We start from the raw sequence: 12864 nt of genomic DNA, 5'->3' as shown, positions 1-12864 counted from the left end.
TTTTGTAAGTGATTTTGCACAAAACTGTATAAATTAGAACAATTTATATGGAATGGATTCCTAATCAGTGGCCAATCAACCTGCAAGCCAGATCGACCAGCAACAATTGTTTACTTTTTGATGAGGAAGTGCAATCATAGGTGACAAAAACTGTTCTTCTCTGATCTATACCCGTCGGGATGATAACGGAAGTTATTAGAAGGATTCGAATGCACAAAATGTGGTTTAATGAACATCTGCCAAGAGTGGGATTCGAACCCACGCTTCCAACAGGAGACCAGAAGACCCAAACAGTTCAAGGCACGGAATCCCTTTGATACTGGCTTAAGTCTGGCGCCTTTGACCACTCGGCCATCCTGGCAAGGCGATTTCCTGATTATCACACGTTTCCATCGAGCTAGTGATACATATTTGTTCCGTCGTATTCCATTGAGGAGAGACTAGATTTGGCAGTTCGTTGACAAATAGTGTAAGAAAGACTAAGAGGGGTTTTGGTCTGAAAAGAGAAATACATTAATCTCACTTTCCAGAATGTACTAGATGGTCGGTTGCAAAAAGCGACCTCGAGAACTTTTACACGCTTTCCTGAGTTTGCCTTTGCTTTCTGCCATCTAGCGGCTGGTACAAAGTCCTCAAACGTTTATTACTATATTACTATGAATAGGCTACAAAACGAGCTGTCAGGAGTGGGATTGGAACCCACGCCTCCAAGTGGAGACCAGAAGGCTCCACGATCCCATTTTAACAATGGAAAGGTATGTAACCTTGAGTCTGGCGCCTTGGACCGCTCGGCCATCCTGACGGTTCGGACATTCAAACTAAGTGATTGAGTCGACTGATTACTTTCAATTCATGTTGAAAAGATATTGCAGGCGAGCATTGCATCATGAAGAAATGTGTACAAGGATCGTTTCTTGCAAAACGTAACTTAGAATCCGACCATCTGCTGAAGAGATTTCCGACTAACAAGAGATTTTTTAATATCTGTATTAAAACGATCTTTAATTACGTTGGTCTCATCGTATTGTTAGGATCTTCCGCACTCAAAATCGACAGAGGTAAAAAACAGGGTTTGTCTATTATAAGGAGAACTCCTTTACAAGATCCTACAATAATGCCATTGGATTGAAGAGAGCGATAATTTTTCAGTGATTTTGCACAAAACTGTATAAATTAGAACAATTTATATGGAATGGATTCCTAATCAGTGGCCAATCAACCTGCAAGCCAGATCGACCAGCAACAATTGTTTACTTTTTGATGAGGAAGTGCAATCATAGGTGACAAAAACTGTTCTTCTCTGATCTATACCCGTCGGGATGATAACGGAAGTTATTAGAAGGATTCGAATGCACAAAATGTGGTTTAATGAACATCTGCCAAGAGTGGGATTCGAACCCACGCTTCCAACAGGAGACCAGAAGACCCAAACAGTTCAAGGCACGGAATCCCTTTGATACTGGCTTAAGTCTGGCGCCTTTGACCACTCGGCCATCCTGGCAAGGCGATTTCCTGATTATCACACGTTTCCATCGAGCTAGTGATACATATTTGTTCGGTCGTATTCCATTGAGGAGAGACTAAATTTGGCAGTTCGTTGACAAATAGTGTAAGAAAGACTAAGAGGTGTTTTGGTCGTAAAAGAGAAATACATTAATCCCACTCTCCAGAATGTACTAGATGGTCGTTTTGAAAAACCATTCTCGAGAAATTTTACACGCGTTCCTGAGTTTGCCTTTGCTCTCTGCCTTCCAGCGGCTGGTACAAAGTCCTCAATCGTTTATTACTATGAATAGGCTACAAAACGAGCTGTCAGGAGTGGGATTCGAACCCACGCCTCCAAGTGGAGACCAGAAGGCTCCACGATCCCATTTTAATAATGGAAAGGTACGTAACCTTGAGTCTGGCGCCTTGGACCGCTTGGCCATCCTGACGGTTCGGACATTCAAACTAAGTGATTGAGTCGACTGATTACTTTCAATTCATGTTGAAAAGATATTGCAGGCGAGCATTGCATCATGAAGAAATGTGTACAAGGATCGTTTCTTGGAAAACGTAACTTAGAATCCGACCATCTGCTGAAGAGATTTCCGACTAACAAAAGATTTGTTAATATCTGTATTAAAACGATCTTTAATTACGTTGGTCTCATCGTATTGTTAGGATCTTCCGCACTCAAAATCGACAGAGGTAAAAAACAGGGTTTGTCTATTATAAGGAGAACTCCCTTACAAGATCCTACAATAATGCCATTGGATTGAAGGAAGCGATAATTTTGTAAGTGATTTTGCACAAAACTGTATAAATTAGAACAATTTATATGGAATGGGTTCCTGAGCAGTGGCCAATCAACCTGCAAGCCAGATCGACCAGCAACAACTGTTTACTTTTTGATGAGGAAGTGCAATCATAGGTGACAAAGAACTGTTCTTCTCTGATCTATACCCATCGGCATGATCACGGAAGTTATTAGAAGGATTCGAATGCACAAAATGTGGTTTAATCAACATCTGCCAGGAGTGGGATTCGAACCCACGCCTCCAACAGGAGACCAGAAGACCCAAACAGTTCAAGGCACGGAATCCCTTTTAATACTGGCTTAAGTCTGGCGCCTTTGACCACTCGGCCATCCTGGCAAGGTGATCTCCTGATTATTACACGTTTCCATCGAGCTAGTGATACATAACTGTTTAGTCGTATTTGATTGAGGGGAGACTAGATTTGGCAGTTCGTTGACAAATAGTGTAAGAAAGACTAAGAGGTGCTTTGGTCGTAAAAGAAAAATACATTAATCCCACTTTCCAGAATGTACTAGATGGTCGTTTTGAAAAAGCATCCTTGAGAAATTTTACACGCGTTCCTGAGTTTGCCTTTGTTCTCTGCCTTCCAGCGGCTGGTACAAAGTCCTCAATCGTTTATTAGTATGAATAGGCTACAACACGAGCTGGCAGGAGTGGGATTCGAACCCACGCCTCCAAGTGGAGACCAGAAGGCTCCACGATCCCATTTTAATAATGGAAAGGTACGTAACCTTGAGTCTGGCGCCTTGGACCGCGCGGCCATCCTGACGGTTCGGACATTCAAACTAAGTGATTGACTCGACTGATTACTTTCAATTCATGTTGAAAAGATATTGCAGGCGAGCATTGCATCATGAAGAAATGTGTACAAGGATCGTTCCTTGAAAAACGTAACTTAGAATTCAACCATCTGCTGAAGAGATTTCCGACTAACAAGAGATTTTTTAATATCTGTATTAAAACGATCTTTAATTACCTTGGTCCCATCGTATTGTCAGGATCTTCCGCAGTCAAATTCGACACAGGTCAAAAACAGGGTTTGTCCGTTATAAGCAGAACTCCGTTATAATATCCTACAATAATGCAATTGGATTGAAGGAAGCGATAATTTTGTAAGTGATGTTGCAAGAAACTGTATAAATTAGAACAATTTATATGGAATGGGTTCCTAATCAGTGGCCAATCAACCTGCAAGCCAGATCGACCAGCAACAACTGTTTACTTTTTGATGAGGAAGTGCAATCATAGGTGACAAAGAACTGTTCTTCTCTGATCTATACCCGTCGGGATGATCACGGAAGTTATTAGAAGGATTCGAATGCACAAAATGTGGTTTAATGAACATCTGCCAGGAGTGGGATTCGAACCCACGCCTCCAACAGGAGACCAGAAGACCCAAACAGTTTAGGGCACGGAATCCCTTTGATACTGGCTTAAGTCTGGCGCCTTTGACCACTCCGCCATCCTGGCAAGGCGATCTCCTGATCATCACACGTTTCCATCGAACCGGTGATACATAACTCTTCAGTCGTATTCCATTGAGGAGAGACTAGATTTGGCAGTTCGTTGACAAATAGTGTAAGAAAGACTAAGAGGTGTTTTGGTCGTAAAAGAGAAATACATTAATCCCACTTTCCAGAATGTACTAGATTGTCGTTTTGAAAAACCATCCTCGAGAAATTTTACACGCGTTCCTGAGTTTGCCTTTGCTCTCTGCCTTCCAGCGGCTGGTACAAAGTCCTCAATCGTTTATTACTATGAATAGGCTACAAAACGAGCTGTCAGGAGTGGGATTCGAACCCACGCCTCCAAGTGGAGACCAGAAGGCTCCTTGATCCCATTTTAATAATGGAAAGGTATGTAACCTTGAGTCTGGCGCCTTGGACCGCTCGGCCATCCTGACGGTTCGGACATTCAAACTAAGTGATTGAGTCGACTGATTACTTTCAATTCATGTTGAAAAGATATCGAGGCGAGCATTGGATCATGAAGAAATGTGTACAAGGATCGTTTCTTGCAAAACGTAACTTAGAATCCAACCATCTGCTGAAGAGATTTCCGACTAACAAGAGATTTTTTAATATCTGTATTGAAACGATCTTTAATTACCTTGGTCCCATCGTATTGTCAGGAACTTCTGCACTCAAAATCGACAGAGGTAAAAAACAAGGTTTGTCTATTATAAGGAGAACTCCCTTACAAGATCCTACAATAATGCCATTGCATTGAAGGAAGCGATAATTTTGTAAGTGACTTTGCAAGAAACTGTATAAATTAGAACAATTTATATGGAATGGGTTCCTGATCAGTGGCCAATCAACCTGCAAGCCAGATCGATCAGGAACAACTGTTTACTTTTTGATGAGGAAGTGCAATCATAGGTGAAAAAGAACTGTTCTTCTCTGATCTATACCCATCGGCATGATCACGGAAGTTATTAGAAGGATTCGAATGCACAAAATGTGGTTTAATGAACATCTGCCAGGAGTGGGATTCGAACCCACGCCTCCAACAGGAGACCAGAAGACCCAAACAGTTTAGGGCACGGAATCCCTTTGATACTGGCTTAAGTCTGGCGCCTTTGACCACTCCGCCATCTTTGCAAGGCGATCTCCTGATCATCACACGTTTCCATCGAACCGGTGACACATAACTGTTCGGTCGTATTTCATTGAGGATAGACTAGATTTAGCAGTTCGTTGACAAATAGTGTAAGAAAGACTAAGAGGTGTTTTGGTCGTAAAAGAGAGATACATTAAACCCACTTTCCAGAATGTACTAGATTGTCGTTTTGAAAAACCATCCTCGAGAAATTTTAAACGCGTTCCTGAGTTTGCCTTTGCTCTCTGCCTTCCAGCGGCTGGTACAAAGTCCTCAATCGTTTATTACTATGAATAGGCTACAAAACGAGCTGTCAAGAGTGGGATTCGAACCCACGCCTCCAAGTGGAGACCAGAAGGCTCCACGATCCCATTTTAATAATGGAAAGGTATGTAACCTTGAGTCTGGCGCCTTGGACCGCTCGGCCATCCTGACGGTTCGGACATTCAAACTAAGTGATTGAGTCGACTGATTACTTTCAATTCATGTTGAAAAGATATTGCAGGCGAGCATTGCATCATGAAGAAATGTGTACAAGGATCGTTCCTTGAAAAACGTAACTTAGAATTCAACCATCTGCTTAAGAGATTTCCGACTAACAAGAGATTTTTTAATATCTGTATTAAAACGATCTTTAATTACCATGGTCCCATCGTATTGTCAGGATCTTCCGCAGTCAATTTCGACAGAGGTCAAAAACAGGGTTTGTCCATTATAAGCAGAACTCCGTTACAATATCCTACAATAATGCAATTGGATTGAAGGAAGCGATAATTTTGTAAGTGATTTTGCAAGAAACTGTATAAATTAGAACAATTTATATGGAATGGGTTCCTGAGCAGTGGCCAATCAACCTGCAAGCCAGATCGACCAGCAACAACTGTTTACTTTTTGATGAGGAAGTGCAATCATAGGTGACAAAGAACTGTTCTTCTCTGATCTATACCCGTCGGGATGATCACGGAAGTTATTAGAAGGATTCGAATGCACAAAATGTGGTTTAATGAACATCTGCCAGGAGTGGGATTCGAACCCACGCCTCCAACAGGAGACCAGAAGACCCAAACAGTTTAGGGCACGGAATCCCTTTGATACTGGCTTAAGTCTGGCGCCTTTGACCACTCGGCCATCCTGGCAAGGCGATCTCCTGATCATCACACGTTTCCATCGAACCGGTGATACATAACTGTTCAGTCGTATTCCATTGAGGAGAGACTAGATTTGGCAGTTCGTTGACAAATAGTGTAAGAAAGACTAAGAGGTGTTTTGGTCGTAAAAGAGAAATACATTAATCCCACTTTCCAGAATGTACTAGATGGTCGTTTTGAAAAAGCATTCTCAAGAAATTTTACACGCGTTCCTGAGTTTGCCTTTGCTCTCTGCCTTCCAGCGGCTGGTACAAAGTCCTCAATCGTTTATTACTATGAATAGGCTACAAAACGAGCTGTCAGGAGTGGGATTAGAACCCACGCCTCCAAGTGGAGACCAGAAGGCTCCTTGATCCCATTTTAATAATGGAAAGGTGTGTAACCTTGAGTCTGGCGCCTTGGACCGCTCGGCCATCCTGACGGTTCGGACATTCAAACTAAGTGATTGAGTCGACTGATTACTTTCAATTCATGTTGAAAAGATATTGCAGGCGAGCATTGAATCATGAAGAAATGTGTACAAGGATCTTTTCTTGCAAAACGTAACTTAGAATCCAACCATCTGCTGAAGAGATTTCCGACTAACAAGAGATTTTTAATATCTGTATTGAAACGATCTTTAATTACCTTGGTCCCATCGTATTGTCAGGAACTTCTGCACTCAAAATCGACAGAGGTAAAAAACAAGGTTTGTCTATTATAAGGAGAACTCCCTTACAAGATCCTACAATAATGCCATTGCATTGAAGGAAGCGATAATTTTGTAAGTGACTTTGCAAGAAACTGTATAAATTAGAACAATTTATATGGAATGGGTTCCTGATCAGTGGCCAATCAACCTGCAAGCCAGATCGATCAGGAACAACTGTTTACTTTTTGATGAGGAAGTGCAATCATAGGTGAAAAAGAACTGTTCTTCTCTGATCTATACCCATCGGCATGATCACGGAAGTTATGAGAAGGATTCGAATGCACAAAATGTGCTTTAATGAACATCTGCCAGGAGTGGGATTCGAACCCACGCCTCCAACAGGAGACCAGAAGACCCAAACAGTTTAGGGCACGGAATCCCTTTGATACTGGCTTAAGTCTGGCGCCTTTGACCACTCGGCCATCCTGGCAAGGCGATCTCCTGATCATCACACGTTTCCATCGAACCGGTGATACATAACTGTTCGGTCGTATTCCATTGAGGAGAGACTAGATTTGGCAGTTCGTTGACAAATAGTGTAAGAAAGACTAAGAGGTGTTTTGGTCGTAAAAGAGAGATACATTAATCCCACTTTCCAGAATGTACTAGATTGTCGTTTTGAAAAACCATCCTCGAGAAATTTTAAACGCGTTCCTGAGTTTGCCTTTGCTCTCTGCCTTCCAGCGGCTGGTACAAAGTCCTCAATCGTTTATTACTATGAATAGGCTACAAAACGAGCTGTCAGGAGTGGGATTCGAACCCACGCCTCCAAGTGGAGACCAGAAGGCTCCACGATCCCATTTTAATAATGGAAAGGTATGTAACCTTGAGTCTGGCGCCTTGGACCGCTCGGCCATCCTGACGGTTCGGACATTCAAACTAAGTGATTGAGTCGACTGATTACTTTCAATTCATGTTGAAAAGATATTGCAGGCGAGCATTGCATCATGAAGAAATGTGTACAAGGATCGTTCCTTGGAAAACGTAACTTAGAATCCAACCATCTGGTGAAGAGATTTCCGACTAACAAGAGATTTTTTAATATCTGTATTAAAACGATCTTTAATTACCTTGGTCCCATCGTATTGTCAGGATCTTCCGCAGTCAAATTCGACACAGGTCAAAAACAGGGTTTGTCCGTTATAAGCAGAACTCCGTTATAATATCCTACAATAATGCAATTGGATTGAAGGAAGCGATAATTTTGTAAGTGATTTTGCACAAAACTGTATAAATTAGAACAATTTATATGGAATGGGTTCCTGAGCAGTGGCCAATCAACCTGCAAGCCAGATCGACCAGCAACAACTGTTTACTTTTTGATGAGGAAGTGCAATCATAGGTGACAAAGAACTGTTCTTCTCTGATCTATACCCATCGGCATGATCACGGAAGTTATTAGAAGGATTCGAATGCACAAAATGTGGTTTAATGAACATCTGCCAGGAGTGGGATTCGAACCCACGCCTCCAACAGGAGACCAGAAGACCCACACAGTTCAAGGCACGGAATCCCTTTGATACTGACTTAAGTCTGGCGCCTTTGACCACTCGGCCATCCTGGCAAGGCATTTTCCTGATTATGACACGTTTCCATCGAGCCAGGGATACATAACTGTTCAGTCGTATTCCATTGAGGAGAGACTAGATTTAGCAGTTCGTTGACAAATAGTGTAAGAAAGACTAAGAGGTGTTTTGGTCGTAAAAGAGAGATACATTTATCCCACTTTCCAGAATGTACTAGATGGTCGTTTTGAAAAAGCATCCTTGAGAAATTTTACACGCGCTCCTGAGTTTGCCTTTGCTCTCTGCCTTCCAGCGGCTGGTACAAAGTCCTCAATCGTTTATTACTATGAATAAACTACAAAACGAGCTGTCGGGAGTGGGATTCGAACCCACGCCTCCAATTGGAGACCAGAAGGCTCCACGATCCCATTTTAATAATGGAAAGGTATGTAACCTTGAGTCTGGCGCCTTGGACCGCTCGGCCATCCTGACGGTTCGGACATTTAAACTAAGTGATTGAGTCGACTGATTACTTTCAATTCATGTTGAAAAGATATTGAAGGCGAGCATTGCATCATGAAGAAATGTGTACAAGGATCGTTTCTTGCAAAACGTAACTTAGAATCCGACCATCTGCTGAAGAGATTTCCGACTAACAAGAGAATTTTTTAATATCTGTATTAAAACAATTTTTAATTACCCTGGTCCCATCGTATTGTCAGGATCTTCCGCACTCAAATTCGACAGAGGTCAAAAACAGGGTTTGTCTATTACAAGGAGAACTCCCTTACAAGATCCTACAATAATGCCATTGGATTGAAGGAAGCGATAATTTTGTAAGTGATTTTGCAAGAAACTGTATAAATTAGAACAATTTATATGGAATGGGTTCCTAATCAGTGGCCAATCAACCTGCAAGCCAAATCGTTCAGCAACAACTGTTTACTTTTTGATGAGGAAGTGCAATCATAGGTGACAAAGAACTGTTCTTCTCTGATCTATACCCGTCGGGATGATCACGGAAGTTATTAGAAGGATTCGAATGCACAAAATGTGGTTTAATGAACATCTGCCAGGAGTGGGATTCGAACCCACGCCTCCAACAGGAGACCAGAAGACCCACACAGTTTAGGGCACGGAATCCCTTTGATACTGGCTTAAGTCTGGCGCCTTTGACCACTCCGCCATCCTGGCAAGGCGATCTCCTGATTTTCACACGTTTCCATCGAGCTAGTGATACATAATTGTTCAGTCGTATTCCATTGAGGGGAGCCTAGATTGGCAGTTCGTTGACAAATAGTGTAAGAAAGACTAAGAGGTGTTTTGGTCGTAAAAGAGAAATACATTAATCCCACTTTCCAGAATGTACTAGATGGTCGTTTTGAAAAAGCATCCTCGAGAAATTTTACACGCTTTCCTGAGTTTGCCTTCCCTCTCTGCCTTCCAGCGGCTGGTACAAAGTCCTCAATCGTTTATTACTATGAATAGGCTACAAAACGAGCTGTCAGGAGTGGGATTCGAACCCACGCCTCCAAGTGGAGACCAGAAGGCTCCACGATCCCATTTTAATAATGGAAAGGTATGTAACCTTGAGTCTGGCGCCTTGGACCGCTCGGCCATCCTGACGGTTCGGACATTCAAACTAAGTGATTGAGTCGACTGATTACTTTCAATTCATGTTGAAAAGATATTGCAGGCGAGCATTGCATCATGAAGAAATGTGTACAAGGATCGTTTCTTGGAAAACGTAACTTAGAATCCGACCATCTGCTGAAGAGATTTCCGACTAACAAGAGATTTTTTAATATCTGTATTAAAAGGATTTTAATTACCTTGGTCCCATCGTATTGTCAGGAACTTCTGCACTCAAATTCGACAGAGGTAAAAAACAGGGTTTGTCTATTATAAGGAGAACTCCCTTACAAGATCCTACAATAATGCCATTGGATTGAAGGAAGCGATAATTTTGTAAGTGATTTTGCAAGAAACTGTATAAATTAGAACAATTTATATGGAATGGGTTCCTAATCAGTGGCCAATCAACCTGCAAGCCAGTTCGTTCAGCAACAACTGTTTACTTTTTGATGAGGAAGTGCAATCATAGGTGACAAAGAACTGTTCTTCTCTGATCTATACCCGTCGGGATGATCACGGAAGTTATTAGAAGGATTCGAATGCACAAAATGTGGTTTAATGAACATCTGCCAGGAGTGGGATTCGAACCCACGCCTCCAACAGGAGACCAGAAGACCCAAACAGTTTAGGGCACGGAATCCCTTTGATACTGGCTTAAGTCTGGCGCCTTTGACCACTCCGCCATCCTGGCAAGGCGATCTCCTGATTTTCACACGTTTCCATCGAACCGGTGATACATAACTGTTCGGTCGTATTCCATTGAGGAGAGACTAGATTTGGCAGTTCGTTGACAAATAGTGTAAGAAAGACTAAGAGGTGTTTTGGTCGTAAAAGAGAAATACATTAATCCCACTTTCCAGAATGTACTAGATGGTCGTTTTGAAAAAGCATCCTCGAGAAATTTTACACGCTTTCCTGAGTTTGCCTTTGCTCTCTGCCTTCCAGCGGCTGGTACAAAGTCCTCAAACGTTTTTACTATGAATAGGCTACAAAACGTGCTGTCAGAAGTGGGATTCGAACCCACGCCTCCAAGTGGAGACCAGAAGGCTCCACGATTCCATTTTAATAATGGAAAGGTATGTAACCTTGAGTCTGGCGCCTTGGACCGCTCGGCCATCCTGACGGTTTGGACATTCAAACTAAGTGATTGAGTCGACTGATTACTTTCAATTCATGTTGAAAAGATATTGCAGGCGAGCATTGCATCATGAAGAAATGTGTACAAGGATCGTTTCTTGCAAAACGTAACTTAGAATCCGACCATCTGCTGAAGAGATTTCCGACTAACAAGAGATTTTTTAATATTTGTATTAAAACGATCTTTAATTACCTTGGTCCCATCGTATTGTTAGGATCTTCCGCACTCAAAATCGACAGAGGTAAAAAACAGGGTTTGTCTATTATAAGGAGAACTCCCTTACAAGATCCTACAATAATGCCATTGGATTGAAGGAAGCGATAATTTTGTAAGTGATTTTGCAAGAAACTGTATAAATTAGAACAATTTATATGGAATGGATTCCTAATCAGTGGCCAATCAACCTGCAAGCCAGATCGACCAGCAACAACTGTTTACTTTTTGATGAGGAAGTGCAATCATAGGTGACAAAGAACTGTTCTTCTCTGATCTATACCCATCGCCATGATCAGGGAAGTTATTAGAAGGATTCGAATGCACAAAATGTGTTTTAATGAACATCTGCCAGGAGTGGGAGTCGAACCGGTGATACATAACTGTTCAGTCGTATCCATTGAGAAGAGACTAGATTTGGCACTTCGTTGACAAATAGTGTAGGAAAGACTAAGAGGTGTTTTGGTCGTAAAAGAGAAATACATTAATCCTAGTTTCCAGAATATACTAGATGGTCGTTTTGAAAAAGCATCCTCGAGAAATTTTACACGCGTTCCTGAGTTTGCCTTTGCTCTCTGCCTTCCAGCGGCTGGTACAAAGTTCTCAATCGTTTATTAGTATGAATAGGCTACAAAACGAGCTGTCAGGAGTGGGATTCGAACCCACGCCTCCAACAGGAGACCAGAAGGCTCCACGATCCCATTTTAATAATGGAAAGGTATGTAACCTTGAGTCTGGCGCCGTGGAAGGCTCGGCAACCCTGACGGTTCGGAAATTGAAACTAAGTGATTGAGTCGACTGATTACTTTCAATTTATGTTGAAGAGATATTGGAGGCGAGCATTGTATCATGAAGAAATGTGTACAAGGATCGTTTCTTGGAAAAAGTAACTTAGAATCCGACCATCTACTGAAGAGATTTCCGACTAACAAGACATTTTTAATATCTGTATTAAAACGATCTTTAATTACCTTGGTCCCATCGTATTGTCAGGATCTTCTGCACTCAAATTCGACAGATGTCAAAAACAGGGTTTGTCCATGTTAAGGAGAACTCCCTTACAAAATCCTACAATAATGCCATTGGATTAAAGAAAGCGATAATTTTTTAAGTGATTTTGCACAAAACTGTATAAATTAGAACAATTTATATGGAATGGGTTCCTGATCAGTGGCAAATGAACCTGCAAGCCAGATCGACCAGCAACAACTGTTTACTTTTTGATGAGGAAGTGCAATCATAGGTGACAAAGAACTGTTCTTCTCTGATCTATACCCGTCTGGATGATCACGGAAGTTATTAGAAGGATTCGAATGCACAAAATGAAGTTTAATCAACATCTGCCAGGAGTGGGATTCGAACCCACGCCTCCAACAGGAGACCAGAAGACCCAAACAGTTTAGGGCACGGAATCCCTTTAATACTGGCTTAAGTCTGGCGCCTTTGACCACTCGGCTATCCTGGCAAGGCGATCTCCTGATTATTACACGTTTCCATCGAGCTAGTGATACATAACTGTTTAGTCGTATTTGATTGAGGGGAGACTAGATTTGGCAGTTCGTTGACAAATAGTGTAAGAAAGACTAAGAGGTGTTTTGGTCGTAAAAGAGAAATACATTAATCCCACTTTCCA

General features: G+C 41.9%; 21 non-coding genes across 21 annotated transcripts; all 21 read right to left on the bottom strand.

Annotated features, from left to right (window-relative positions):
- Positions 1-237: 237 nt before the first annotated feature.
- On the bottom strand, positions 238-361 carry Trnal-uaa (transfer RNA leucine (anticodon UAA)). Its single transcript has 2 exons — positions 324-361; positions 238-283 (listed from the first exon to the last, which is right to left on the bottom strand). It is a non-coding gene; the product is annotated as a tRNA-Leu (tRNA).
- A 317-nt stretch (positions 362-678) lies between these two features.
- Positions 679-802, bottom strand: Trnal-caa (transfer RNA leucine (anticodon CAA)). The gene is made up of 2 exons: positions 765-802; positions 679-724 (listed from the first exon to the last, which is right to left on the bottom strand). It is a non-coding gene; the product is annotated as a tRNA-Leu (tRNA).
- A 575-nt stretch (positions 803-1377) lies between these two features.
- On the bottom strand, positions 1378-1501 carry Trnal-uaa (transfer RNA leucine (anticodon UAA)). Its single transcript has 2 exons — positions 1464-1501; positions 1378-1423 (listed from the first exon to the last, which is right to left on the bottom strand). It is a non-coding gene; the product is annotated as a tRNA-Leu (tRNA).
- Positions 1502-1810: 309 nt separating this feature from the next.
- On the bottom strand, positions 1811-1934 carry Trnal-caa (transfer RNA leucine (anticodon CAA)). Its single transcript has 2 exons — positions 1897-1934; positions 1811-1856 (listed from the first exon to the last, which is right to left on the bottom strand). It is a non-coding gene; the product is annotated as a tRNA-Leu (tRNA).
- Positions 1935-2511: 577 nt separating this feature from the next.
- Positions 2512-2636, bottom strand: Trnal-uaa (transfer RNA leucine (anticodon UAA)). The gene is made up of 2 exons: positions 2599-2636; positions 2512-2557 (listed from the first exon to the last, which is right to left on the bottom strand). It is a non-coding gene; the product is annotated as a tRNA-Leu (tRNA).
- Positions 2637-2945: 309 nt separating this feature from the next.
- On the bottom strand, positions 2946-3069 carry Trnal-caa (transfer RNA leucine (anticodon CAA)). Its single transcript has 2 exons — positions 3032-3069; positions 2946-2991 (listed from the first exon to the last, which is right to left on the bottom strand). It is a non-coding gene; the product is annotated as a tRNA-Leu (tRNA).
- Positions 3070-3646: 577 nt separating this feature from the next.
- Positions 3647-3770, bottom strand: Trnal-uaa (transfer RNA leucine (anticodon UAA)). Its single transcript has 2 exons — positions 3733-3770; positions 3647-3692 (listed from the first exon to the last, which is right to left on the bottom strand). It is a non-coding gene; the product is annotated as a tRNA-Leu (tRNA).
- Positions 3771-4079: 309 nt separating this feature from the next.
- On the bottom strand, positions 4080-4203 carry Trnal-caa (transfer RNA leucine (anticodon CAA)). Its single transcript has 2 exons — positions 4166-4203; positions 4080-4125 (listed from the first exon to the last, which is right to left on the bottom strand). It is a non-coding gene; the product is annotated as a tRNA-Leu (tRNA).
- Positions 4204-4779: 576 nt separating this feature from the next.
- On the bottom strand, positions 4780-4903 carry Trnal-uaa (transfer RNA leucine (anticodon UAA)). Its single transcript has 2 exons — positions 4866-4903; positions 4780-4825 (listed from the first exon to the last, which is right to left on the bottom strand). It is a non-coding gene; the product is annotated as a tRNA-Leu (tRNA).
- A 309-nt stretch (positions 4904-5212) lies between these two features.
- On the bottom strand, positions 5213-5336 carry Trnal-caa (transfer RNA leucine (anticodon CAA)). Its single transcript has 2 exons — positions 5299-5336; positions 5213-5258 (listed from the first exon to the last, which is right to left on the bottom strand). It is a non-coding gene; the product is annotated as a tRNA-Leu (tRNA).
- A 577-nt stretch (positions 5337-5913) lies between these two features.
- Trnal-uaa (transfer RNA leucine (anticodon UAA)) lies at positions 5914-6037 on the bottom strand. Its single transcript has 2 exons — positions 6000-6037; positions 5914-5959 (listed from the first exon to the last, which is right to left on the bottom strand). It is a non-coding gene; the product is annotated as a tRNA-Leu (tRNA).
- A 309-nt stretch (positions 6038-6346) lies between these two features.
- On the bottom strand, positions 6347-6470 carry Trnal-caa (transfer RNA leucine (anticodon CAA)). Its single transcript has 2 exons — positions 6433-6470; positions 6347-6392 (listed from the first exon to the last, which is right to left on the bottom strand). It is a non-coding gene; the product is annotated as a tRNA-Leu (tRNA).
- A 576-nt stretch (positions 6471-7046) lies between these two features.
- Positions 7047-7170, bottom strand: Trnal-uaa (transfer RNA leucine (anticodon UAA)). Its single transcript has 2 exons — positions 7133-7170; positions 7047-7092 (listed from the first exon to the last, which is right to left on the bottom strand). It is a non-coding gene; the product is annotated as a tRNA-Leu (tRNA).
- A 309-nt stretch (positions 7171-7479) lies between these two features.
- Positions 7480-7603, bottom strand: Trnal-caa (transfer RNA leucine (anticodon CAA)). The gene is made up of 2 exons: positions 7566-7603; positions 7480-7525 (listed from the first exon to the last, which is right to left on the bottom strand). It is a non-coding gene; the product is annotated as a tRNA-Leu (tRNA).
- Positions 7604-8180: 577 nt separating this feature from the next.
- On the bottom strand, positions 8181-8304 carry Trnal-uaa (transfer RNA leucine (anticodon UAA)). The gene is made up of 2 exons: positions 8267-8304; positions 8181-8226 (listed from the first exon to the last, which is right to left on the bottom strand). It is a non-coding gene; the product is annotated as a tRNA-Leu (tRNA).
- Positions 8305-8613: 309 nt separating this feature from the next.
- Positions 8614-8737, bottom strand: Trnal-caa (transfer RNA leucine (anticodon CAA)). Its single transcript has 2 exons — positions 8700-8737; positions 8614-8659 (listed from the first exon to the last, which is right to left on the bottom strand). It is a non-coding gene; the product is annotated as a tRNA-Leu (tRNA).
- A 578-nt stretch (positions 8738-9315) lies between these two features.
- On the bottom strand, positions 9316-9439 carry Trnal-uaa (transfer RNA leucine (anticodon UAA)). The gene is made up of 2 exons: positions 9402-9439; positions 9316-9361 (listed from the first exon to the last, which is right to left on the bottom strand). It is a non-coding gene; the product is annotated as a tRNA-Leu (tRNA).
- A 308-nt stretch (positions 9440-9747) lies between these two features.
- Positions 9748-9871, bottom strand: Trnal-caa (transfer RNA leucine (anticodon CAA)). The gene is made up of 2 exons: positions 9834-9871; positions 9748-9793 (listed from the first exon to the last, which is right to left on the bottom strand). It is a non-coding gene; the product is annotated as a tRNA-Leu (tRNA).
- A 576-nt stretch (positions 9872-10447) lies between these two features.
- On the bottom strand, positions 10448-10571 carry Trnal-uaa (transfer RNA leucine (anticodon UAA)). Its single transcript has 2 exons — positions 10534-10571; positions 10448-10493 (listed from the first exon to the last, which is right to left on the bottom strand). It is a non-coding gene; the product is annotated as a tRNA-Leu (tRNA).
- A 308-nt stretch (positions 10572-10879) lies between these two features.
- Trnal-caa (transfer RNA leucine (anticodon CAA)) lies at positions 10880-11003 on the bottom strand. The gene is made up of 2 exons: positions 10966-11003; positions 10880-10925 (listed from the first exon to the last, which is right to left on the bottom strand). It is a non-coding gene; the product is annotated as a tRNA-Leu (tRNA).
- Positions 11004-12572: 1569 nt separating this feature from the next.
- Positions 12573-12696, bottom strand: Trnal-uaa (transfer RNA leucine (anticodon UAA)). The gene is made up of 2 exons: positions 12659-12696; positions 12573-12618 (listed from the first exon to the last, which is right to left on the bottom strand). It is a non-coding gene; the product is annotated as a tRNA-Leu (tRNA).
- Positions 12697-12864: the final 168 nt, after the last annotated feature.

The sequence above is a fragment of the Montipora capricornis genome, chromosome 1 (genome assembly GCF_036669925.1).
Source record: "Montipora capricornis isolate CH-2021 chromosome 1, ASM3666992v2, whole genome shotgun sequence".
NCBI classification, from domain to species: domain Eukaryota; kingdom Metazoa; phylum Cnidaria; class Anthozoa; order Scleractinia; family Acroporidae; genus Montipora; species Montipora capricornis.
Note: the sequence above shows the minus strand (reverse complement) of the source record. Positions and strands in the feature narration are given on the sequence as shown.